At 41.2% G+C, this 27,635-nt stretch overlaps 1 protein-coding gene and 1 long non-coding RNA gene across 4 annotated transcripts in view; one reads left to right on the top strand and one right to left on the bottom strand.

Annotated features, from left to right (window-relative positions):
* asic2 (acid-sensing (proton-gated) ion channel 2) overlaps positions 1-27,635 on the bottom strand; it is a 430,731-nt gene that overhangs the window by 280,899 nt on the left and 122,197 nt on the right. The window lies entirely within an intron of this gene.
* Positions 15,424-16,528, top strand: LOC307159603. The gene is made up of 3 exons (XR_013821416.1): positions 15,424-15,880; positions 16,116-16,147; positions 16,312-16,528. It is a non-coding gene; the product is annotated as an uncharacterized lncRNA (long non-coding RNA).

Consider the following 27,635-nt stretch of genomic DNA (forward strand, 5'->3'; position numbering starts at 1 on the left):
ATTAGGAACACCTGTTCAATTTCTCATTAATGCAATTATCTAATCAACCAATCACATGGCAGTTGCTTCAATGCATTTAGGGGTGTGGTCCTAGTCAAGACAATCTCCTGAACTCCAAACTGAATGTCAGAATGGGAAAGAAAGGTGATTTAAGCTATTTTGAGCGTGGCATGGTTGTTGGTGCCAGACGGGCCGGTCTGAGTATTTCACAATCTGCTCAGTTACTGGGATTATCACGCACAACCATTTCTAGGGTTTACAAAGAATGGTGTGAAAAGGGAAAAACATCCAGTATGCGGCAGTCCTGTGGGCGAAAATGCCTCGTTGATGCTAGAGGTCAGAGGAGAATGGGCCGACTGATTCAAGCTGATAGAAGGGCAACTTTGACTGAAATAACCACTTGTTACAACCGAGGTATGCAGCAAAGCATGTGTGAAGCCACAACACGCACAACCTTGAGGCGGATGGGCTACAACAGCAGAAGACCCCACCGGGTACCACTCATCTCCACTACAAATAGGAAAAAGAGGCTACAATTTGCACGAGCTCACCAAAATTGGACAGTTGAAGACTGGAAAAATGTTGCCTGGTCTGATGAGTCTCGATTTCTGTTGAGACATTCAGATGGTAGAGTCAGAATTTAGCGTAAACAGAATGAGAACATGGATCCATCATGTCTTGTTACCACTGTGCAGGCTGGTGGTGGTGGTGTAATGGTGTGGGGGATGTTTTCTTGGCACACTTTAGGCCCCTTAGTGCCAATTGGGCATCGTTTAAATGCCACGGCCTACCTGAGCATTGTTTCTGACAATGTCCATCCCTTTATGACCACCATGTACCCATCTTCTGATGGCTACTTCCAGCAGGATAATGCACCATGTCACAAAGCTCCAATCATTTCAAATTGGTTTCTTGAACATGACAATGAGTTCACTGTACTAAAAATGGCCCCCACAGTCACCAGATCTCAACCCAATAGAGCATCTTTGGGATGTGGTGGAACGGGAGCTTCGTGCCCTGGATGTGCATCCCACAAATCTCCATCAACTGCAAGATGCTATCCTATCAATATGGGCCAACATTTCTAAAGAATGCTTTCAGCACCTTGTTGGATCAATGCCACGTAGAATTAAGGCAGTTCTGAAGGCGAAAGGGGGTCAAACACAGTATTAGTATGGTGTTCCTAATAATCCTTTAGGTGAGTGTATATTTCACAGTTACAAAAGCAATATGTCGAGCGAGCAGTTCAGACAGTGTGTGCACCCGTGCCCGCGCTATATTTCGGGCATAGACACACACCAGCTGTGTGTGCATTGCCTGGGTGTGCAGCACGCTAGGGCGGCTCTCGAGGGAGCTGCCTGTAGGGAATGTGATAAGCTGCCGCTCAGAGTGTTGCGCTTGCGGCTGGTCGTGTTTGATGAAAGCGGCCAAGCTCGCGAGCCCCGCGGTTCTGGGCCTGCCGTTGCCGAGGCAGCGCGGTGCCGCAGATCGTGGGGCTCACAGATGGATCTTTCAGCGGGACACGGGACTGCTTCGGCATCTTCCCGGTCCTCGTCTGAAGATTCGGATGCTCTCCCGCCTCGTGTGGAAGGCCGCGATTCGGCTTCTTCCCACGAGGTGGAACCGATGCTTCAGCTATCTGGCTCTGAGGAGTCAGATGCTTTAAGCATCGAGGCGGGTGATGTGGAGCTTGATCAACCTCTTCACGCACCCGCTCAAGAGGAGCTGGTGGAGGTTTTGACTCGCGCTGTGGCCAAATTAAGAATTGATTGGCCACAAGAAGAACCAGAAATCCAGCCGCCCAGTAAGCTGGATGAAAGGTTTTATAAGCGCCGGTCTCAACCTCCACGTCGGGGCCTTCCTTTTTTCCCTGACTTGCACAATGAGTTGTGGAAGTCGTGGGAAAAACATTATTCAGCCAGGCTCTCCAACCCCCCAGTGCTTGATTTTGCTAATGTGCTGGGGGCGGCTGAGCGTGGCTATGGGAAAATGCCTAGGGTGGAGGAAGCTCTCGCGAGCTATCTTTGTCCAGAGGCCGCATTGTCCCTAAGGCCCCGGTACTGCCCACCAAGCCATGCCGCGATACATCTTCGCTGGTGGGCAGAGCTTACATGGTGGCTGGGCGGGCTGGTAGTTGCCTGCATACTATGGCGGTATTGCAGGCCTATCAGGCCGACCTCCTCAAGGAGCTTGATGAGGACGAGGGTCCCTCTCCAAATGACATCTTGGAGTTGAGGAAAGCCACCGACTTGTCTCTCCGCATCCCCAAGGAGACGGCTCGTGCCAACGGCCGCTCCATGGCTGGTATGGTGTGTGTGGAGAGACATCTCTGCTTAAATTTGTCGGGGATGAAGGAGAAAGAAAAAAAATTTCTTCTTGACTCCCCGATTTCACCTTCTGGCCTCTTCGGCGGCGCGGTTAGTTCCGTAGTCGAGAGGTTTCAGGAGGTGAAAAAGCAGTCAGCGGCTTTCCATCAATACCTCCCTCGCCGCTCTGGCTCCTCGGGGAAGGCTGCCTCAAAAGGGCAGCCTCGGCCGTCTGCCAGCTCCTCGCACCGACAGGTGCAAAAAAGAGAGTGTCGCCGCCCGAGCCCCTCCCGAGGGAGCCTGGCAAAGGAGGCAGCGCTCTCGAGGCAAGCCCTCTGAGCCTAAGGTCAATCTGAGGACCGTCCTTCAGGCAAAGAAGGCTTCCTCCAAGCGGTCCTAGTTGCGGCCGGACCACTGAGAGCTGTCCCCCCCGGGGTGGAGCGATCGAGGTCGCCTCCCTCCCGGAGCTCTCGGGAAATCAGTGCTGTGTTCCCGCCGTCCAGTACGCTTCGGGCCACACTGATTTCCCGCGCACGCACGCCGCTCCAGCCGCCTCTAGAAAAACCTGCGGCTGGGCAGCGAACGTGTCCGCACACCGAAAATCATTCTCGACTACTCCCTGCCGGTCAGCCGCTTCAGGGGGTCGGGAACGAGTCTCGGTTGACACCTGAGGCCAGCCTCGAGAGGCTGGTTCCCTTAGTAGATTATCTCGGCGCATGGTCATGCCTTCCGAATATATCTGCGTGGGCCCTGCATACTGTAGAGTTGGGTTACAGACTGCAGTTCAGCTCCCCTCCCCCGAGGTTCAACGGGGTGGTCTGGACTGTGGTCGGCCCAGAGCAGGTTTGGGTTATGGAACAGGAAGTTCAATCCCTGTTGGTCAATGAGGCCATAGAACGTGTCCACTGCCAGACAGGGAGTCCGGGTTCTACAGCCGGTACTTCATAGTTCCCAAGAAGGATGGGGGGTTGCGTCCAATAATAGATCTCAGGCACTTGAATCGTTCTCTGAGGAGATTCAGGTTCAAGATGCTCACAATTCCAGCCATCGTGAGTCAGATCCAGTTCGAGGACTGGTTCGTCACAATAGATCTGAAGGACGCATTCTTCCATATATCCATCCTTCCATGTCACAGGAAGTTCCTGAGGTTCGCTTTCGGGGGCGAAGCGTACCAATATCGGGTTCTTCCCTTAGGCCTAGATCTCTCCCCTCGCACCTTCACCAAGTGCATGGATGCAGCGCTGGCTCCTCTGAGACTCCAGGGCATCCGTGTATTCAACTATATCGACGACTGGCTAATATTGGCCAAGTCGCGCGAGATGGCAGTTCGGCATCGAGATGTCGTTCTGGACCATATCAGGTGCCTGGGGCTGAGACTCAACACAAAAAAGAGTGTGTTGACGCCATCCAAGAGGACTACGTATCTGGGAGTTGTATGGGACTCCACGACGATGCGGGCACAAATGTCTCCCGCGCGCATTGGAGTCCATACGGGTGATGGTCTTCAGGGCGAAGCTAGGCCACAACCTCACTGTGAAGCAGTTTCAGAGACTGCTGGGGCTCATGGCAGCAGCGTCCAACGTCATACCTTTTGGCCTGCTACACATGAGACCCCTACAGTGGTGGTTGAGAGCCAAGGGGTTTTCCCCGAGGGGAAATCCGTTCCGTATGATCAGGGTAACGCGCAGATGCCTTCGTTCCCTTGTAATATGGAGGAAACCTTGGTTCCTGTCCCAGGGACCGGTGCTGGGAGCATCATGTTGCCGGAAAACCATTTCAACAGACGCCTCCCTCACTGGTTGGCGCGCAGTCATGGACGGCCGCTTTGCGAGAGGTCTGTGGGAGACCCGGCATTCTTCCTGGCACATCAACTGCCTGGAAATGCTGGCAGTCTACAAAGCTCTGAGGAGCTTTTTCCCGGACCTCCGCGGCCACCATGTCCTGATACGCTCAGACAACACATCTGTAGTCTCGTATCTGAATCATCAGGGGGTCTGAGGTCGCGCCCTCTATGCAGACTGGCACACCAGATCCTTCTGTGGTCCCAGGGGAAACTGTCATCTCTCAGAGCGATGTATGTCCCCGGGGACCAAAATCAGGGAGCAGACGTCCTGTCGAGACAGGGGCTGAGGCCCGGGGAGTGGCGACTCCACCCCGAGGTGGTGGAAGCCATGTGCGTGAGATTCGGCCCAGTGGAAGTGGATCTGTTCGCGTCTCAAGAGATGACCCACTGTGGTTCTCTCTCAGGCATCCAACTCCGCTGGGGCTGGACGCTATGATGCAGACGTGGCCGAGGCTGCGTCTGTACGCATTTCCCCCGATCGCTCTGCTCCCGGGAGTCTTGGAGCAGGTCCGCCGGGAAGGGATCAGCCTACTTTTAGTAGCACCCCGCTGGCCGACCCGGGTATGGTTCTCGGACATTGTAGCACTGTTGGACGGCCTCCCGTGGCAGGTCCCTCTGAGGAGGGATCTGCTGTCGCAGGCAGGGGGCACAATATTTCACCCCCGGCCAGAGCTGTGGAACCTCTGGGTCTGGCCCCTGAGGGGGCTCGGTACCTAGAGGCTGGCCGATCAGCAGGTGTTGTCGAGACCCTACTCAGCTCCAGGGCTCCTGCTACCAGGAGACTGTACAGCCTGAAGTGGAATGTGTTTTCCACTTGGTATAGAGAGCGTGAGGTGGACCCAGTTAACTGCCCAGTGGCTTCAGTGCTGGAGTTCCTCCAAGATCGTTTCTCCACCGGTCTTACCCCGTCCACACTTAAGGTGTATGTGGCTGCCATTGCGGCTTTCCACTCGCCTGTAGGTGATGGGCCTTTGGGAAAGCACCATCTGGTTGTATGTTTCCTCCGTGGAGCTCGGAGGATGAGGCCTGCGGCTCACTCCAGAGTCCCAACTTGGGACCTGGCGGTGGTACTTGAAGGGTTGGCTGAGGCCCCCTTCGAGCCACTGGAGTCGGCCGAGGCAAAGAACCTGACCTTCAAGGTGGCCTTTCTCCTTGCTATCACCTCTCTGAGGAGAGTGGGGGATCTCCAGGCCTTGGCTATAACACCAACTTGCCTGGAGTTTGCCCCTGGCGGACTTAAGGCCATCTTACATCCTAGACCGGGCTATGTGCCCAAGGTGCCGTCTAGTGTGGCACGGTCAGTGGTTCTTCAGGCCTTCCATCCTCCACCTCACATGACGGTGGAAGAGGGGAGACTTCACCTGCTCTGCCCAGTCAGAGCCCTAAAGGTTTACCTGAAGAAGTCTTCTCAGTGGAGGAAGTCAGACCAGTTGTTGGTGTGCTTTGGTTCACCCAAGAAAGGGCTGCCTGCATCTAAACAGACAATCAGCAATTGGATTGTCCAGGCTATAGCCACGGCTTATCATTTGCGCAACTTGCCTTCACCTATGGCCGTGAGGGCTCATTCCACCAGGGGCATTTCTGGTGTCTCGCTTCAGGAGATTTGCGAGGCGGCTGGGTGGGCCACCCCGCACACCTTCATACGTTTCTACAGTCTGCAACTCCCTGTGACGCCTGGCGCCAGAGTGCTCGCGTCCTAGGTATGCCTGGTCTTCCAGCTTCATACTAGGGCGGGTGTGATTACGGTGTGGCATAGTGGGCATTACGTTCCCCAAAGTGTCGTCAAGACGACAACGCAGTGCGAGTTCCCTCGAAGGGGAACGTCTCGGGTTACGACTGTAACCCTTGTTCCCCAAGAAGGGAACGAGACACTGCGTCTCGTCGCCACACCTATCACGGGCAGAGCGCGTGCTTCATCGCAAAGGAGCTAACGTGTGTTTGTCCCAGCGTCCCTTTGTATCTTCCGGTTATGCCGTCATCTACTACGTCATGACGCAGCACCAATCAGGATTGGACAGATTTCATTCATGCTTCAGATGCGCTACGCTAAGGGCGTTCCCCAAAGTGTTGTCACGACGACGACGCAGTGTCTCGTTCCATTCTCGGGGAACAAGGGTTACAGTCGTAACCTGAAACATTTTTCTCAGATGCAGTCCGCCGGAATGCCCTGACCAAAGATTCTACAGAAAAGGAAATAGAGATCCTCATCACCAGGTGGCTGTGGCTAGCCTCTGATACGGATGGTGGCCGAAGCAAAAGAGCGTACATGCAGACTCGTAGACACAACTCAAAAACGCAGTGGGCCAGAATTAAATGTTTCAAAGTTAAAAATGTTGATATTGGAAAATAGTATTTGAACTCCTTGATTTTACATTCATGTTGTGATATTTCAATATCTGTTATTAAAAAGTGTGTGTTTATTTATCCTATTTTTGTTAAATTACCAGAGGGGAGAGTGAAGTGTGGTCCAATAAAAAAATGCATTAAACATGAAACCTTTCTTCCTTGTGCTGTTTTACTTTCAGTTTATCTTGCATAAATAACAGCTGCACAATTTTAGTATTAACCTGACATGAATGGAAATCAATAAAGTTTAAAAAGCCAAAATGAGGAACGGGATTGGAGGGGAGCTTTACGTCCTCTCACTCGGGGTTCCGCAATCGCGCCGCGCTAAAACCGAGCGCTCGGCCGAATGTTTTAGACTTAATCGGGCCGCGTTAAAACCGAGTGCTCACAGAGCAATCGGACCTAGATTCATGCAGAGGATCGGCCGAGTGTTTTAGCTTTAATCGGGCCGCTTTCGGCCCACACAATTTTTGCTAGCTGGGAGAGGGGTTGAAGGACAGCAGCGGAGGCAGGGCTGAGGAACTGGCTGATTAAGGAGGTGGGAGAGGGAGGCTGGGTGGGCATTCAGGTCAAGGGACACTGGAGATTCAGGGGGTGCTGGAGATACTGGGAACTCTGGAGATACAAGGGAAACAAGGGAAACAGGAATTACCTTGCCAAACCAGTCTATGAGGCTCTCCTCAAAAATGTTCTTCAATTCCTCATAATATATGTCAGAGGCCACTGACATCTCATCCACAGTAGTAGTGGTGTGGGTGGGGCTCTCCTCACAGCCCTCAAGCTCTACAAACACTCCCTCTGCGACGCACAATGTTGCCGGTTCACGCACCTGGTCAGACAATATAGTAAGGGCTCGTCTAATCGCGGCAGGCTGGTCTCCACGGCCTGCGGTGGGCACGTGCAACTTCTCCGTCGCGTCACTCGCTGGTGATGGAGTGGGGCTAGTGGTGATGCCATCCTCAGCAGGGCCGACAGTGAATGGTGAATTGTTATTCACCAGCACCCACTCCACAAATGTGGCGAGATCCTCCATCGGACCACCCGCTGGAATGTGTGCCTTGGACCAGCTGTCTGGGTAGTGTGTCTGGCACACAAGCTGGATCCAGTCACAAGTGGGTTCTTCCAGCGGGCGGTCTCCCTGCTCCAGGCAGAGAAGCTGGACGGCGGGTAGAGCCATAGGGGGAAAAAAATAAAAAATAAACTTAAGGAAAAAATACATCCAAAAAAATAAATAAATCACTGTTAGGTCCGTTATTCTGTCACGTTACGTGTAGGACAAAGCTCATGGAGACGAGGAATACGTAGAAATAACATTTAATAACCAAACTCTCAGGGGAAACACCAAACACTCACACTTACATTGATGATAATGGACAAAGATTGAAGAAGAACACAAGTTATAAATACACAGGGACTAACAAGATAACTAATGAGGTGATTGACAATGCACAGGTGATAGACATGACTAATTAGAACAATCATGGAACATTAGGTCACAGGACTGAACCAAAAAAACAATGAAGGGGGGAAACAGTTGAATAAAGATAAAGTAATACGCAGTGATGTTCTAATTTGTTTAAAATGACCTGAAAAGCATTCAGTTGCATCACAAAATGGCCTTGTAATAGATGTGTGGCTGTTTCAATATCAGCACTGTCAACAAAAATGAAATAAGACAAGGTAGAAGAGATGACAGAGGATATTAGAGCAAACATTTCCTGTGTAATAAAGACAGTTACAGCAGTCCTATTGTTGCTAACTCCACTGCCCTGATCCTGAGAAAAGAACAGGCAGTGCAGAGAACATGACAGAAAAAGGAAGGAAGAACAGGGAACAGAAAGAATACACTGAGTGCAATTAAGAAGCAGGACACATTCGGAAATGAAGGATGACAATTAATCATCTCAGTGATTTTATGAGGCACTCTGAGGGATAATACAACTATTAATGAGTTTTTGAGATTCAGAAACTCTAGCCTTGATTCAGATGTTTTATTCCCCCTTTTAACAAGTTTTTAAGAAACCACTTGTTAAACCTTTTCACTTAAATGTATAAAAGCGCAAAACAAATAGTTATTACACAAAAAAAAAAAGGTTTTCAAAAAATGGATTTGCATATTTGGAGATGTTAATCTCAGAGCGTTCCTCTGCCAATCTCTGAAGTTTCATGATCGGACCTTCATGACCTCACTGGCCCTCAGAAATGCACATTGAGAGGCCCAAAGAACAGATGCTTTGACCTTTATGAAGAGTCTTATAGGCTGAAACCTCAGTATGTCAGTGTCAGAGCAGCTCTCATGCACTCTGTTTCATGATCCTGAAACATTACTGCACCTCCCTGGCCTCCCTGTAAATGCCTGAAAACTCAAATTTACAGAACAGTTGAGTCAACCTTTATAAAAGGTCAATGTACTTCACAATACGCTTGAAGGCTGAAATCTCAGTATGTTCATTTTAGAGCATTAATAAGCCCTCTGAAACTTGATCAAGTCATGACAAACATTTGTAGGAGTTTATTTAACATTTACCAAACGGGATCTGTTTTGTGAATAAACTAAAAGTTGTTGACCACTATGGCCTAGAGTTGCATATCTGCAACACTGAGAGAAAGAGAGAAAAAAAATCTTATATTTATTTATTTCTGTCACTAAATACTGTTGAGAATTGTGAACAAAAGATTACAGGTCAAATGCTTCCTCAAAAGATTTGCTTAATTTTTTAGCCAAACTGGTTGCTAAGACACATTTCAGAGTTTGAACTGCTCTTACATGTACTATTATTTATTTAGTGAAACTGGGAACTATTTTGCTGAATCTCTGAAGATTGAAGCTGGACTCTCTAGTCTACACCATAGACAGAAGGACACTGAAAAATTCTGTAAACATAAAATGAAATATGAAGGGCTGATACTTAAGGTTCATAATAGCTTCCACACAAACGGACAATAACACCTTAATATAAATTTTTAAGTGCACGCTGAAGTTTTGTCGTCTGCCTTTGAAATGCTTGAGATTTCAAAATCAGGAGGAGTACTGATTAAATGTAAATGTTTTTATCGTTCATCAGCCAGAAAGAATATATATTTTGAAAGTGATTCCAATGATATCATTATAGTCATTATTGTTATAGCTGAGGTGTAGAATCATTATTAAAATGTTATAGTTATCGTCCTTGGTGTGAATGGGAATTTACTCACATAAATCCATACTAATATAACACTAATATAATAATACTTTAACCTAAATCCAGATGTAGAGAATAAAGTTCCTGTCCAAGTGAAATGTAACCATTAGGAGAGATATTACAGAGCAATAGCCTAAAGCAAAGAGCGAAGTGGAGGAGAAACAAAAAGAGACTGAATGTATGTGTGTTACTATTCAATGAGCCATTTACTGTAAACATCAATGTTTTCTTCTTTTGCATCATCTCCTCTGCCCGGTCTGTTCTTTCCCCTTTCCCTAGGTTGGTATTGATTGTGTTCTACGGTTTGACAGTTTTGTTGCTATGGTGAAAATAATTCAAAAAATAAAAACAGAAACAGAGTGTGGCTTGGTGTGATGGGAGAAAGAAAAAAATATATATATCAGATTTCATTAAAGAGTTAGTTCACCCAAAAATGAAAATTTTGTCAGTAATTACTCACCCTCATGTTGTTCCAACCATGTAAGTCTTTCGTTCATCTTCGGAACACAAATTAAGATATTTTTGATGAAATCTAAGAGCTGGCTCACTCCTCCATAGGCTTTCAGAGGGACCGAAACTCGTCAGCCCAGAAGAGGTATTAAAAACATTGTTAAAATAGTCCAAGTGACTACAGTGGCTCTACATTACGTTTATCATGCGACGACAATACTTTTTGTGCGGAAAAACAACAAAAATAACGACTTTATCCAATTATTAGTGATCTTCAATGTGGGCCTCTGACGTGAGTTCACGGGAGCGCCACGACGCATGCGCGAGAACTGAGATTATGGCGTTCTTCTTCTTCTTCTTCTTCGTTCTACAGCGTGCGTCTTCCTCTGCTTATAAACAGACCGTTTTGCGCTTCCGGCAATGTCGGGACGTCATCTTGTACATAGATATCATATTATTATATGATATCTATGATCTTGTACAGTAAATGGCGGTAATACTCCCAAGGAGTGAGCAGCCAGTAACAATAGAAGAAGAACGCCGTAATCTCAGTTCTCGCGCATGCGTCGTGGCGCTCCCGTGAACTCTCGTCAGAGGCCCACATTGAAGAACACTAATAGTTGGATAAAGTCGTTATTTTTGTTGTTTTTCCGCACAAAAAGTATTGTCGTCGCATGATAAACGTAATGTAGAGCCACTGTAGTCACTTGGACTATTTTAACGATGTTTTTAATAACTTTTCTGGGCCGACGAGTTTCGGTCCCTCTGAAAGCCTATGGAGGAGTGATGCAGCCGTCAGATTTCATCAAAAATATCTTAATTTGTGTTCCGAAGATGAACGAAAGACTTACATGGTTGGAACAACATGAGGGTGAGTAATTACTGACAGAATTTTCATTTTTGGGTGAACTAACCCTTTAAAAGTAAAAAAAAATAAAAAAATTCACAACTTTCAGGCATCTGCTGTATTTGAAAACATTCAATTGGTGATTCTTTACAAAATGTACACAACATGTTTACTACGTACACCACCTACCATTGCCCTGAAGAAATCATTTTATCAAGTGCAAAGGCTATTTCTCACATCACATCAAACTGATATTTTATTTTGTTAACTCACATATATTTTATATTTTCTTACATATTCGGTTGCAGTTACTTGTGATATTGCTATGGTTACTACGCTGTTGTTTATTAGTTTGCATGGTTGGTTTGTAGGTTTTGAAATAGAATTGTTGCAAAAGTAACAAAATAAACATCCTTTTAGTATCTTACAAAACAAGAAAAAAAAAAAAAAACATAATTCAACAATTGTTATGTACTGAATTGAATTAGAGTAAAATTAAGCCATATACAAAAAACTCTTTCCTCTGGCTATTTATAGAATATGATTTATGTGCAATATATATATATTTTTTTTTATTCAGTAACCCTATACTGTAAAAATAAAGCACTTATAGAACTAAAAAAAAGTTACAAATTAAACATTTGCTTGTTTTTTGTGCTGAATTCATTTGAACAAACGAACGAACCATTTATATAGAGCTTTTATATGTACTACTGTACACCCAAGTGCTTTATCATATAAGGGGATCTCTCCTCAATCACCACCAGTGGTTTGCTCACTTTAAATGTGTTGATGGAACTTAAAATTATTAATCATGATTTAAAAGCCACCATTATTGTAGCAACCCTATTTATCCTATTGATTCCCTAAGAAGACTTTTTAAGTTTTGTCAACTTCTAGTCAATGTACATATCAAGACGAGTAAAATGTTATCACACTCATTTCAACAAAAATCAAGAAAATCTTTGGTTATGCATTATTTACTTGATCTAAGAATCATGTGTTGTGATGTATAAGATAGGAGCTTATCAACATACGATCCCACCATTTCTCCAGTATTCACATCTGTCTATTGGGCCAAAAGCTTTTCTGAACGAAAACAAAGGAAACTGAAAGGAAACACATTAGGTTATTTTCCCCTTTTTCACCTTGAGCTGTCACTGCTTGAAGGAAAAGCCACGCTGGGACGTGACTTCATTCTGTAAACAGCACTATATCGAGTGACCCAGCGAAAGTCAATGCCTAACAGAGAACCCTTTATCGAACTGAGATGAACTATTTCTGAAAATTCAAATAATTGTATGACTTAGTGACCTCTACATCCTATACCACTACAAAGAAAAATAAATCCATAACATCAAAACACGTGTGTTTTCAGAGCCTGGATCTCACCACATGGTTCTTTCTCCAAAGAAGGAGTGCCGGCAATATCAGACGTGTTGGTCTGCCATTACCTCTTACTATTCCGTCTGCGTCATCTGAAGTGAAGTGACTTGCGCCTCACTTAAAGAGAAAACAGATGAGATATCATGGAGGACTTAACTATCAGAATAATTATTTCCACTTGTCTCACCAATTTCTTTCATTTGTAACAGCCTGGCTGAAGTCTGATGTTTGTTTGTTTTTTTGTTAGCATTTTCTTGCTTATGGTTCCCACAGCATTATGTCTGCACTTTTAGTTTGTAAAAATACGAATTAATCAATGGAAGTAACCGCAGCCCATTCGAGATGTTTCTAAAACTACTGGCAAAAGGTTGTTTAAAACATTTTGGGAGGTATTTCTCAGATCCAGATATTTAAATTGGTTTCTCTACCACTTTGATTGCCTTGTTCCTACCGGATAGCTGCATTGTCATATTGTAGAAATTCAAATAAGTGCACTTTTATGGAAAAGAATACTTCCCCGATTGACCTTGTGAGCCAAGTAGCCTCATTTTGTTATCGTACGGCAACAATATACCAGGTAGCCGCTCAGGCCCTCATTAAAACAGAGCAACCTTCTTTATTCACTCTAAAGGCAAGGTCAGGAGCAACCTGCACAAAAGCAGTCGAGTTAATAAAGAGACAGCCTTTGCATTGATAAGAACATCACTCATTGCGAAGGGTTGAGAATTCTTCTTCCACCCACTGAATGAGCTCAGCTATGATTCTGATATAAGGGAATGTGGAATTGCAATGGTTCCCCACTTCTTCAGTGTGAATAGGTTTAGAGATGGAGCCAAGTACATCATGCATACTTTATACAGTTCAATGGCTTTTTGGATGTTGGCATGTGGGATGTTGAACAGACCGAGAAATGCACTTGCACGTTTGTCAGTGTATCATGAAACTAGTTAACCCATGTGAAATTGGATGTAAAGAGGAAGAGAACCTGTTAAGCTCACTCAAACCTTTTCTTTTATATACTAAACAGCCTTGCAATAAAATGGGTATTAAATCTCTTTTATCATTTCAGATTAATCATCTAAATACTACACTATTTTTGTCATAAATCAAACTTTCATAAATCACTTTAAGAATTTTTATTAATATAGTAGTGGTAGTATTTATAATAATACTATTATTAATAATATGAGGGGTAACACAGTGCTGTTTTACATGGTTAAACAATCCTACTAAATGGATTTGAGTGTGTTGAAAGTTACGTTACTTGTGCTTTCGCTCGTTGGTTGGTATGAGACACTTGTTGCACTTTGCAATAATCTAGATCGATATTAGAATATTATTTTAATAAAAAAATGGATGACTTGTGTTGCTCAATGACATGCAATTCATTTTAAAATATATTGTATGATGGAGAAAGCTCTCTCTGAATATGCTATGTTAGCCACGTGACAACAATAGTGTTGTCTCTGAGGTAAAAACATGATACTCGCGGTAAATCATGAAAACAAAGTGATTCAAACAATAAGACTTACCATGTTGAACTATAAAAAAAGTGATTTGTTTTCTATTGATAAAAGTATCCAAACAGTTGATAGCCTGTCTAATAAAACACATAGCCTAATATATTAAAGTGTCTTCGAGGGTAACACGAGTATGACGTCACTGACAGGTGACGCAAGGACACGGTCTGTAACACTGGTTAAAATAGCTGATTTCTCTGGATTTAAACATTGTTAGAAACATTTGAGATAATGTAAGTACACAAGTAAACAAAATATATAACATTGTTCTAGTGGGTTTTGGATATTTGAATCCAAAAATATTACATATTGTGCCTTGGATGCTTTTTTATATAGCCTAAGGTTAATTTTGTTTAGCTTAGTATAGGCTTATTATGAATGAAGTTATATTTTATACATTGTAATTTAAGACAGAGTATTAAATCTATTCTGGCTAGTTTGTAAAATGCTACTTAATTTGATTATGAACAGTTTTTATACATTATGTAATTACACTGCATGTCCTGCACTCAATATAGATACTCATGCAACATTTTCAATTACAGAACATTGTTTTTAAAACCCAAGAAAATAAAGATAACTGATACGGTAATCTCTTTAAAATTCACCTCACTGACTGTCAGACATCAGCAACACTTGATCACAATAACCTCAAGAAATACACATTAGATTGGCAAAAACTGAATCACAAAAAACATATGCATTTAATCTAAAAAAAAAAATGTATATATTTTATGCCTTTTTTCATCTTATACCTGTCACGGTGGGTTGCAAGAAGGCAGACGAAGAAGAAAATAATTTCCAATACAATGTTGTAATAATCCAGAAGACAGGTAAACAGGCTGAGCAACACACACTTGCACATAACAGTGATTGGAGAGAGAATGGATGTGAGTGACCAACTTATATAGCAAACACAAATGAGGATGATTAATCAAACACAGCTGAACCAAATGAACTCATGGTGTGATGAATGATGGTTTTCACCAACATTCAACAAATGAATGGTGACCATGGTAACAAAGGAGTGGCGGGAAAACTGAACAAAGGAAAACATGTGACTAATGAAAACAAACTGTGACAATACTAATGTTAGTTGGATGTAATGTCACAAGTACCTACAATGCCTATTCATATTGAACTGATTAATAACTTGCACTCTACTGACGCTTCATTTATGAAGTACACTCAAAAAATAGCTTGTTGGTTTAACTTAATTCAATTATGACACCTATTTCCACACAGTTGAACTAATTTATTTGAACTTAAACTAGGTTAATTGCACTGATGAGTAAAATTCACCCTAAGTGATTGAGATCACACCAACTTCATTTGACGTATTGTGTGAATGTTTCCCGAACATAATTAATTCTTGTTGAGCCAACCAGTGCTGTTGCTGTTCAGACCGGTGCCCTTGTGCAGAGTTGTGTGAGTTTTCTGTGTTTTTAAGAAAATAGAAAGAATTGTTAGAGTTTAAGGGCCCTACACTGTAAAACTTTACTGTAAATTTACAGCGAATTTCCTACAGAATTGTACTGTATTTCCATAATACAGTATTAGGCTGTATATTTTACAGAACAGCTGTAAATATACAGCACATTTCTGTTTTCAACCCGATAAATTCGTAATACAGTATCATACTGTAAAAGCACTGCATTGTGGGATTGATTTCTTTCGCGCTCAATTCAGTTCAAATGTGACGCGAGCCGACAGTAGCTACTACAGGCAAACTTGATTTGTCAGCGGGATTCAACTGAACAGAATAATCATTCCTGTTAACAAGATAAACAGTGTCTGCGAATCTGTGAGCAATTTTTAAGCTTTTGTGAGCTTCGGTTCGTGTTTGAAACATTAGTTGTCTGTGACGCAGCAGAAAATGGGCGACATTAATGTTACATGAAGACGGATGGAAGAATTTGTCATCTGAATAACCTGCGCCTGTGACGATTAGTGGGATTTAGAGTTTGAGAAGATGGAAAATTGTTCAACTGAGTGATACGGTAAGCCAATATATTTTGTTTTTTTGCGTTCGCATCTCTAACGTTACATTGTTTTCACAAATGCTTATTTGGTTTGATTTTGCGATCGCGGTTTTCTACCGCGGCCGCGCAAACAATTCACTCTGTTCCACCTGTTTACCAAGTAAGTTAACGTTAACTTCGATATTTCACATAATAGGCAACATATACCATGTTATTTGCATGACCTGCTTTTGATATATATTTTTCGTTTCAGGCTTTGTAATCTGATGACGGTCCAGTGCTAATGTAAGTGCTTTTAAGTAGTGTTACAGTTATAGTCTATGTGGTAAAATAAAATAAAAAATGCTATCAAATGCTGTCAGTTCTGTGATCGTGCTTTTGAATCGTTGTCAGAATTTTCAATTTTGCTAGCATAAAAAAATCGATGTTAATGCTGTTTTCAAATGTAGTATTCCTGATTGCCATGCCATATGTTCCTACAAATTGCCTAACAATTCAAAGAGAAGTTAGACGGTGTTATCCTTCAAGCAGATAAGTAGATGATATTCAACAAATCTCATTAATCTGTAATATATGTTTTATGTTTTGGTTCTGTTGATCATGGTTGTGCTGTCCTTTTTAAAAATTGTTTCAGGAATTTGCAACGCTGATGTCCAGCAATCTACATTTGCCAGAGTCCATGCCTTATTTCCTGGTATGTAAACATTAAAGGTTTAAGTTTAAACCTAAAATGAAAAGCCATCATTTACTCACTCCACTGCAAAATATGTTTTTCTTAATTAGTGTTTTTTTCTTGTTTCCAGTCCAGATATCTAAAATTCTTACATGAAGAAGCATTTAATTGACAAGTAAAAAGTGTCTTGTTTTCTGAAAGAATAAGTAAAAATTTAGTGAGTTTATGCTTAAAACAAGCAAAATAATATGGCAGTGCGTTTTAGTGTTCTTCTAACCCTAATCAATTTTAATTTTTAGGTGAAAATTTTAATTTATAGAACTATGAATAGATAGACAACTACATCGAACCACAGTGGAACCCACAATAGTTATTTTAATTATTAATATTATTTATTAATTCATTTTATTTTGTATTTTTTTCAATTACAGGTCAATCTCTAAGCAACCAGTGCTGGACATTACGTTTGGAAGGTCAAGGTGTGTGTGGAAAGGATCACAGCCTAACTTCATCGCTGGCCTGGCAGCGCTGTTTGCCTCCTCCTATAACTTCAGCTTGCAGTACAGGAAGAGGCAGCACCTTGAGTTTGTTCAGAGGTTAGTCATTAGCATATTTGCCATTCATATAAATATTAGACTGAATTGTGACTTGTCTTGACAGTATTTATTAAGCTGACTGACTACTGGTATGAACAATATGGCCCTGGTTTCCATACTGGGCTTAGCTTAAAGGGTTAGTTCACCCAAAAATGAAAATTATGTCATTAATGACTCACCCTCATGTCACTCCAAACCCGTAAGACCTCCGTTTCTCTTCTGAAGACATCTTAAGATATTTTAAATTTATTCCGAGAGGATTTCTGTCCCTCCATTGTAAGTGAATATATACATTTTGGTCCAAAATGAACAAAAACTACGACTTTATTCAACATTGTATTCTCTTCCGGTCTGTTTTTCATCCGCGTTCACGATAGAGCCCTGCAAGCCCGTCGGGGCCCGACGGGGCCCGACAGGCTAAGCCCATTCGGGCCGGGCTCGGGCCGTTTTTTTTTTTTTACAGATCGGGCTCGGGTCGGGCTCGGGCTTATTTTAGCTTCTCTCCTCATTGTGTATATAATTAACGTGCAGCAGAGCACACGTCACGAAGTGTGTATGAAATACTGTTATATTGATTATATTATAAATATTATACATCACCTAAGAAAGTAACACAAACGCAACACGCATACACGAACGCGCGCGCGTCACTCACGTGCATTAAACAGGTGACACTTCAGTTACTGAAAAGCAAAGAAAGGTAGGCCGTTTATTTACTTATTTTTGCGGTTTGATCCCGTAGCACTATATTCTCCCTTCATGTTTATGCTTCTGTGTAATGGACGGTTTGTCCAATATTTTTGGGCATGATGTTTCAGGCCTATAATAAAAGTTTACCTCTTAGTAGCGTGTGACGTGTGTGTGTTTGCGTGTGTAACAGAGACAGTGCGCATCAGAGAGCGCGCGATGTGTGTGTGTTTGCGTGTGTAGCAGAGACAGCGCGCATCAGAGAGCGCGCGACGTGTGTTTGCGTGTGTAGCAGAGACAGCGCGCGTCAGAGAGAGAGAGCGCGCCAAAGAGCGCGCGCGTCAGAGAGAGCTTAAAAGTGATTGATGTTGGTCTCGGGTCGGGTCGGGTTCGGGCTGAAAAAATTGCAGGCGTTGTCGGGCTGGGGTCGGGTAGGGCTTGAACACCACGGGCCAGGGCCGGGCTAGGGCTGGAGTTTTTGGCCCGTGCAGGGCTCTAGTTCACGAGTCCACATTTACGCTGCTGACGTGTTATCTGGTGCGTCAATATGGACTCGTGAATGCGGATGGAAAACAGACCGGAAGAGAATACAATGTTGAATAAAGTCGTAGTTTTTGTTCATTTTGGACCAAAATGTATATTCGATGCTTCAAAACATTCTAAATAACCCACTGATGTCACATGGACTACTTTGATGATGTCTTTATTACCTTTATGGACGTGAACAGTGACACATCCATTGACTTACAATGGAGGGACAGAAAGCTCTCGGAATAAATCTAAAATATCTTAAGATGTCTTCAGAAGAGTTCAGAGGTCTTACGGGTTTGGAGTGACATGAGGGTGAGTCATTAATGACATCATTTTCATTTTTGGGTGAACTAACCCTTTAAGACAGGTCTAGGCCTTAATAAAATTAGGGTATTTAAGCAGCTTTTATAAAAATGTCTAATAAAAAAAAAACATTACTGGTGTGCATCTTGAGACAAAACAGTGGCAGTCACATATTTAAGATATGTCAGTGCAAGTTGTTTTCAGTTGAAGGATTAGTGAAAATTCTATCATTAATTACTCACCCTCATGTTGTTCCAAACCTGTAAGACCTTTGTTAATCTTCAGAACACAAATGAAGATATTTTTGATGAAATCTGAGAGGTTTCTGAACCAGCCATAGACAGAAATGTCTTTGCAATTTTCAAGGCCCAGAAAGGTAGTAAAAACATTGTTTAAATAATCCATGCAACTACAGTGGTGCAACCTGTTTTGTGCACAAAAAAAATAACGACATTATTCAACAATCTCTACTCTTTCACGTCATTCTCCTACGCTGTTGACGTAGTGTAAACAGTGTCAAGTCACCTTCATTTATATAGCGCTTTTAACAATATACGGTAGATTGTTTCAAAGCAGCTTTACAGTGATAATAGGAAATTACAGTAACATAGATTGTTTTGGCTTTACAGCAGCTCTAGAATAAAGTTATTAGATCGACTATTTTTGACTGTCAAAATGCAGGCGGACACAGCTTCCGTGAGTTGTTCAAAATCTTTATTTTTGGTAAACTCTGTGTACACAAACAATGTTCTCAATGCTCTGGAGTTCATGTGTAGAGCCCCTGGTGATACTTCGAGCACAGTTTCATGTTGTGTCGAGCCTCCTTAGTGTTTTAAAAAATAGCGATTTTTAATGCTATCATAGTCCAAGCACTCCCATTCAAAAGGCAATTAGACCGAAAACGAAAATACGGTCAAACTTAAGTGGCGTTTCCATCCTAATTATGCTTTTAAATGAAAGTTTGCCTCTGGTAGATTAACAAAAAGACCCTAGGTTGCATTTTGGCGAGAGTTACCCTTTAATACACTCCGGCCTACTCATCCTCACAAAACAGTGTAGGAGAATGACATGTAAGAGAAGAGGTTATTTTGGGGTTATTTTGCGCACAAAAAGTATTCTCGTCACTTCATAATATTAAGGTTGAACCACTGTAGTTATATGTTCTATTTACCAATGTTTTTACTACCTTTCTGGGCTTTGAGAGTTGCAATGACATTGATGTCAATGGAGGGACAGAAACCTCCCAGATTTCATCAAAAATATCTTAATTTGTGTCCCGAAGATGAACGAAAGTCTTGAGGGTGAGCAATAATGACAGAATTTTCATTTTTGGGTGCAAACATGCATTTTAGTCTGGTAAATGTCATGTTTAACATTATCATGTAGTCATGTATGCAATAAACATTGCAAGGCTTGCAATTAAAGTTAAATTATTTCTGTCACAAAGGTTTGGGCTGGATTCTGGCAATGTGTGCTCTATATAAACAGAGTCTATGGCTGCCTTTCCACTGATACTCTGATGGGACCTGATGAGGGGATGATATTAAAAGTTGTAGAATAAAACTTTAAATCTGGCAACCCCACTTCCAAAAGTTTAGTTAGTTGACAGTGCGCATGTAAACAGACACATTGAGTTGATGTATTTTAACCAGGGTAGAAAAAATATCAGTTATTGATCACAACATCCAACATTGCATTTTTTTTTATGTTGTTCAGTTTTATCCAAACAGATTAGTCGTTAAAACCGATATCTGTTTTTTATTTACACATCTTTTGTGCTGTCTCTCTCTGTCAAAATATATAAACTCAGTCCATAATATTTCATTGTTTTTTTCCCTTTCTTTTCTGCCTTTTAGACGATTTCCTGACATCAATCCTGAACGTGGATCAAAAACAAAGAAAGGACAAGTAACTTCAAACAAAACTGGCCAAGTTGTGCAAAAAAAGAACACTGTAAGCCTACAGGTGTCCTCATTTCTGCGAAAACTTGAAGACTTTGAATGGGATTTCGTTTGCACTTGTATGGACTTCAAAACAGAAACAGCAATTCACTGCCATTATAAAGCTTGGAAGAGCCAGGACATTTTTTAATATATCTCCGATTGTATTCGTCTGAAAGAAGAATGTCATATAGACCTAGGATGACTTGAGGGTGAGTAAATTTGAGCTAATTTAATTTTTTGGGTGAACTATCCCTTTAATTAAGTGCTAAGTGTTACCTGTTTGTTGTTAAGTGTTAAAATTGCATTTTATGTTTAAAAAATTCAGCCAACATGTTCACAGAAGGCAATTTTCTGATCTTTGCTTTTAACCAAAATAAATGTTTTAAAACCCAGAAAATGTTGTTTTCTTTTTCCTAGTGTGACTACTATACAATTTATTGCTGTAGACAAGTTTAATATTGTAAAAGTATGTGGTATATACTGTATTTGGTAATTACAGTGGAGTACTGTAAATGCTTTTTACTGTACTAGTGCTGTAAAAATACAGTATGTGGCTGGCAACCCAGCTGCCAGTATTTTACTGTAAATTTACAGTACAATGTTTTACAGTACAATACTGTAAATGCTGTCTACAGTACTAGTTCTGTAAAAATACAGTATGTGGCTGGAAACCTAGCTGCCAGTATTTTACTGTAAATTTACAGTACAACGTTTTACAGTACAATACTGTAAATGCTGTTTACAGTACTAGTTCTGTAAAAATACAGTATGTGGCTGGCAACCCAGCTGCCAGTATTTTACTGTAAATTTACAGTGAAAAGTTTTACAGTGTATTTGAACAATCTAAGCGCATGGTCTAAAGTGCGGGTCGCAATTCGATATTATCACGATACTTGGGTGTCGATACGATATGTATTGCGATTTTTTTTTAAGAATTGAAAATCGAGATCACAGTCTTTTAAAGATGAATCGTGCAGCTCTATGGTCTTATCTCTCTCTCAACATATGAGTAGCGCGAGGGCTTTTCAATGCATTCAGTCTCACATCTCTTCCACGCGTCCACTTGAAAGGGATGTTACGTCACTTAACACTCAAAGATAACGACACATTTCATCCTCTGTTGGAACGAAAGTGGCTAACTTCGGTCAACCTCGTCTATAAGCAAGGACAAAAATAAAGCAATGTAATTTGAATTAATATTGATTCTGTAATAAAAGAAATCGATTTTAAAATCGTTTAAAAAAAAAAAATCACGATACCTAGGTCGGCAAAAGTGCACCCTTCTGAGGCTTAAAATGACAAATGGGACACCCTATGGTCTCACGGACTTAACGGACACGCGCACGCATCAGCCATTGTAAGTCCACAAGACCCGAAAGTGCATATGAAGGTTAAAGTGCGCAAGCAGACCATCTACGGGACAAGCCGGATTCCATATCTTTATGTACACAATAATAATCTTTTACATTGTAATTATTTTATTTTAAATATTTGGCATGTTCTTGTGTTGCTGTGCATCCCTGTGTGTTTAATAAGCAGAGTGTATGCGCGTTGTGGACCCGCCTATAGGCAAACAAAATTTTTTTTTTTTTTTTCTATAAAAACTAATAGCCAACACAACACTGTAGCATGCAAGTTATGATCAAGTAAAACGTTTCTCATCACTGGCATTAGCACAGTTCTTTGAGAACAACAAATATGTATTTTATGTAGCCACCCACAACCTAACCACAAGGTCTACACTTCAGCATAATGGTAAACTCAAAAATCTAAATAACAAACTCTTTTAAATGTCAAATATAACTGAACATCAAACTTGAACAGGTCTTTCACTTTACTAAAAAACGCATTAAACAGCTTAATTTCAACATTTACTCTCCTGATCAATCCATATGCAAAGCATGGTGCCCAGTTTCAATCAATGCAACAAAAATGATTCATGTAGTCCCAACACAAATGGTTTAAGTTAACTTAATATTTTATAAATTTAATTTCATTTAATGTAATAAAATTTAGTGCAAATGACAATTAAGTAAATAACTAAAGATCTGTGTTGTTTCAGAATCATTTTTTATTATAAAAATTAATTTCATTGTCATTTATAATTATAGTGTATAATTAAAGAACAATCACTAATTCTCAGCAAAGGAAGTGCATGAAACACAAAGTTCAAAGAGCCAGATAAGGTCCTTGATTTTTAGAAGTGTCAGGGTTTGTGATATTTGCTTAAAAGTGGTAAAAAAAAACAAACAAAAAAAACACAGATGAACACACATTGATTTATCTCTGTAGCTAAGCAATAACATTTCTCAGACCCCTCTAACCAAAACCACAATTGTTCTTAATATATTCAGTAATGTAATTAATTAATGGTAATTAATCAGTTTTTTAAATCTTTTAACAAGATAACATTCAATTTGCACATTTGGCAGCATTATTACCCTGTTTTCAGGTTGGGGAGACTAATGTTTTGGCCATAGTTCAGCACCTTTCAGCACAATACATTTAATTTCTACTTAGCAAGCAATGTACATGCTGGTCTGGGAAACTGACACTGGCACAAAAGCAGATTCAGTATTCCTCAAAATGAATAGAAACAGTGAAATGCAAACTCAGAATATTACACAAACCTACAATAATTACGTTAATTTTAAAAACAGCCATACAAATAAGCAAAAAGGACTTTAACATCAAATTTGTTCTTCTTCTTTTTTAAATTGCTGAAGTAAGAGCTTAAAATGTATTCTCATGCAACCTATTCTTCTGTGATCTATAATGGTTTGTTTGAGCTGCGCCCTCTAGTACACAGGTGTGAATTTGCACGTCCTTCAGCCTGGGGCTTATTCATAAAAAATAAAAATAAAACAAGCAAGCCCAGCCCAGGTGAGAAAAGCCCAACTCTGAGGGTGTGTAAATGATGACTGAAAGGGTTTTTTTATTTTTTTGCATGTTTTGAGTACACATGTTGTGTGTGGCTGTGGCTGCCGTCGCATCATCCAAGTGGATGCTGCACACTGGTGGTGGTTGAGGAGAGACCCCGACATGATTGTAAATTTTTTGGCTGTACAGTAGTACATATGAAACAAGCTATATAAATGCCTCATTCATTCATTCATTCATTCATTCATTCATACAGTACATTCACTTTATCCCCACTAAATACTTTTCCAACAATAGAAAAAAATCCAGCACATTTTTGTTTCCTAAGATATTCAAATATTCACTCCCACTTATTTTTGAATCTGTGCTCTGCTGCATGTGCACTTTCTGTATTGTTGTAACACAGTGTGGAGCATATCTAGTTGTTACTTAGAATAAGAAAGCTTAGGTTATGTTTAGCAGAGTGATGTAGAGGAACTAATTATCAGTTTTAAAACGATTCTCACTAATGCAATTTCCTTAAGAAACAGAGAGATGAGTTCAACTTGATTCACCTCAAATGTTTTTTTTTAACTCAAAATCACATTTTGTTCTAATATTCTTTAACAATATGTCACTATTTGCCACTTTTCAAAATATCTGGGGGTTTTTTTATAGTCAAATTCCAACATGTCAACAAGCACTTCGTTTTTTGCAAGAACAAAGGTGTTCGTTAAATGAGAGATCACATAGCCATCACTCCAGGCTATAAAAGCATGCAGTAATTACAGCGAGGTCCTGAACACCTCTAGTTCAGACTCTCACCTGAAGTAACTCAAACCTGCACTCCCACACGCTAATATATAAAAAACTAGCTCAAACAGCTGTGCAAGTAAACACAAAACCATGTGTGGGCTCTACACACTCTTGCATGCCTGGGTGACATTTTCAAGAAGGTGAAGTACCCATTGCACAGAAATATCGAGACAGACCTCAACAACTCATATCTGCAGATACACATCACAGCATAAATACACACATAAATAATAAAACAAATAACTCATAAAACATTTCTTTTGTACAGCTATGATGGATGGAACCTCTGGTCACGTCACACACAAACACACAATACCATCAAATGCTACACAAGTCCGTGTATACATGACTGTCAGTGCCAGCAAACAGACGGTGTTAACATGACGCCGGTGTATGTGCGAAATGTGCGTTTGTGTGTGCGTGTGTTCAGTCCGTGTATAGTCACAGGCTTACCCTGTGACACAAGCATTTAACCCATGTCCCCACCTCTCCCCACCCCACCTTTTCTGTTATTTATACATATTAAATAATGAAACACATAAACAATGGGACCAAAAATTGTAAATGATCAAATCAGTGCTCTGACAGGTTTCTTGGTCGAACTCTCATGTGATGGTTCTACCTAGAATCTGTATTCCAAAACATTTCCCTAAAGGGACAAATAAAAAAAAAAAGAGACCTGACTTCACAGAATGTTTTAAAAGTCTATGCTGCTTCTAATCAAACTGAGGCAGTGAGTAGAAAAAAAACAGGAAATGGTAATTGCCCTTTCTGAATGCTAAACAAACTATGCTGTCCTATAGCGTTTATTCAGCAGCACTTTTGCACTCTCATCCGTAGCATATTTTAAGCATGTTTTCTAGAAATCAATTTCATGATTACCCAGAAGACAATAGAAAAATCAACATCAGAGTTTGGCAGAGAGGGAAGATTTACAAATATACGTTTCTGTAACCAAAAATGAATATTCTGCCATTAATTAGGCTTACTCACCCTCATGTTGTTACAAAGCCGAAAGACTTTCATTTTTCGAAACACAAATGAAAATATTTTACATGAAATCTTGACAGCTACACAACTGACACTTTGTCACTGCAAAAAGTTTGAATTAAATCTGTTCATCATAAAGAAATCTATAATAATAATAATCTTAAATAAAATAAAAATTTGGTCAAAACCGCTCTATTCATATGGTCAACCCCAGAGAAAAGAGTTCAGGAGCAAAGGAGCTTCCTGCCAGGAGTATAGCTCTGTGAAAGTATGAGAACCGTGAGTTCCAGATATTGCCAGAATGGATGAGTCTTTTATCAGCATCAAACTCTTCTCACTTCTCAGTCTACTGTTAAATGTAATGAGGATGTCAAATGGAGTACATAGAATGGGTGGAAGGAGACAGTAGACTGTGCTAGAAAGCTGGAGAGCCAGTCAGAGGATGGACCCAAGAAAGATGCAACGTGCCCACTGTATAAGCTGAACGCTGGGATGAGTACGGCCAGTGATATGCTCCTTCGATGACAAGCTGGAGAGCGAGTCAAAGAAAAGAAAACAGCCAGTAAAGAACTCCCGTATAGGCTCAACAGGCATCCGCCCACATGTGCACTTGCCACCTCCGACGTCCACAGATGTGCCAAAGCTATCTTTGAACAATGGAATGAATGGAGTGAGATGACCGGTTAAGATGGAGCACCACACCAGAGAATATAAAAAAACCTACGCTGTGGATGGCAGAGCTCAATAAGCTCAAAAAAGTTAACTGAATGAAGGTACAAATGAATAAATGTTTCCCACCTTCACCTAAGTGACATACAGGTAACGTTAACACTCAAAAGACAGTGATAAATGACTCTTGCGCCCGACGCAAATCTAAAATGGGTTGGTCTGAAGTAGCTTCATTATTCATAGGTGTGGTTTGGGCGTAACGTGAAATAAACCAATCAGAGCGATATCTCACATTCCCTTTAAGAGCAGGCACGCTTGTTCTATGGCGGATTCCTATTATAACGGCGGATTTGCCAGGCGAGGAGACCGACGTTCTCGTCAGGGCCGTAAAACACAGAGAAGTGACATTGTATGGGGATGGGAGAAACCCACCCAAATTAGCTTCGGTTAAATAGGCGTATAAACATTTGGGTAAATGTGTAAGCTAGATGTATGCTTTTATAATAAACTGTCTATCTATCTATCTATTGTAATAATGTATGATTTGCAAAAATGAAAACTGCTGCTTCTGTGTAGATGAGAGAATCAAAGTGTATGTGTGTTGTGCACACGCTACATTGATTATGGCCAAGCATGCGCCCTTAAAATAGCATATGAATAACATGCGCAACGCGCCACTGACTTTAGACTAGGTTTTTCCTGGTCAGTGGCGGAATTGTTTTCTAAACCTGCAAAATAGCATCAGGGAACGTTTGCGCCGGAACACGCCTCCTCTTTGCGCTGAACCGCCCCGGGGAGCGCAAGTGTATTTCCTAGTTTGCCGACGAGCGTCTGTGGAGGGAAAAGTCCGCTGTGCGCGGGTGCAAAATAGGAATGATACAGTACATGCGTCGGTGTACAAAGTCAATTGCGCTGGGTGCAAGATAGGGCCCTAAATGTATTTGGATAAAGTTGGACATACTTTATATAAAGAGCTGGGCGATAATATAGTTACATTTTGCAACAAAATATAAAATCAGACAGTTGAGATTTACCGGGGAAGTTAATTGAGCTCATAGAAAATAAAGACTACAAACATTACAGAGATGTGTGAACATAAAATCTGAATGAAATCAGGCCAGATTAAAATGAAACCTCAAGTAAATGTACCTCTAAATTTACCATCACCTGAGATGAACTGGCAGATGTAAATTGTTTAAATCCGTATTTGATCAGCAAAAATTATTAACGCAGAGTCTGACAACTTTCTTTCTGTGGGATAAATTTAATCATCTATAATTATAATTGTATTTTTTATTCAGGTGGTCCAGAGTATATCTTGCAATGATCTTGCATCTGTATTTTTGTCATATGTCTCTTCACAGATTTATCACATCATGTGAATGCGATGTAAAACACGTCTTTCAGTAAAATGATCTATCTACAACTCAAGGATCTGACCTTATTTTGATAGACTTTTTTCATTAACACTCAGTTTAAGAGTGAGTGAGAAAACAAGCAAGAAAACAGCCTGAAACAAAGCCAAAGGTGTCTGCAATACTTCTGTGAAAATGGTCTATAGACGTGCCATTTGAAAAGTAGCAAAAATAATTATTGAGGACAGTGTCCAGTGTGTCCTCTGTATTGAGGACAGTGAGGACAGAAGTTTTTACTTATTTTCATATATATGCATAAACTACGATGAAAACACATTTACCAGATAAATC

This window comes from Squalius cephalus (genome assembly GCF_949319135.1).
Source record: "Squalius cephalus genome assembly, chromosome: 1".
In the NCBI taxonomy this organism is placed as follows: Eukaryota; Metazoa; Chordata; class Actinopteri; order Cypriniformes; family Leuciscidae; genus Squalius; species Squalius cephalus.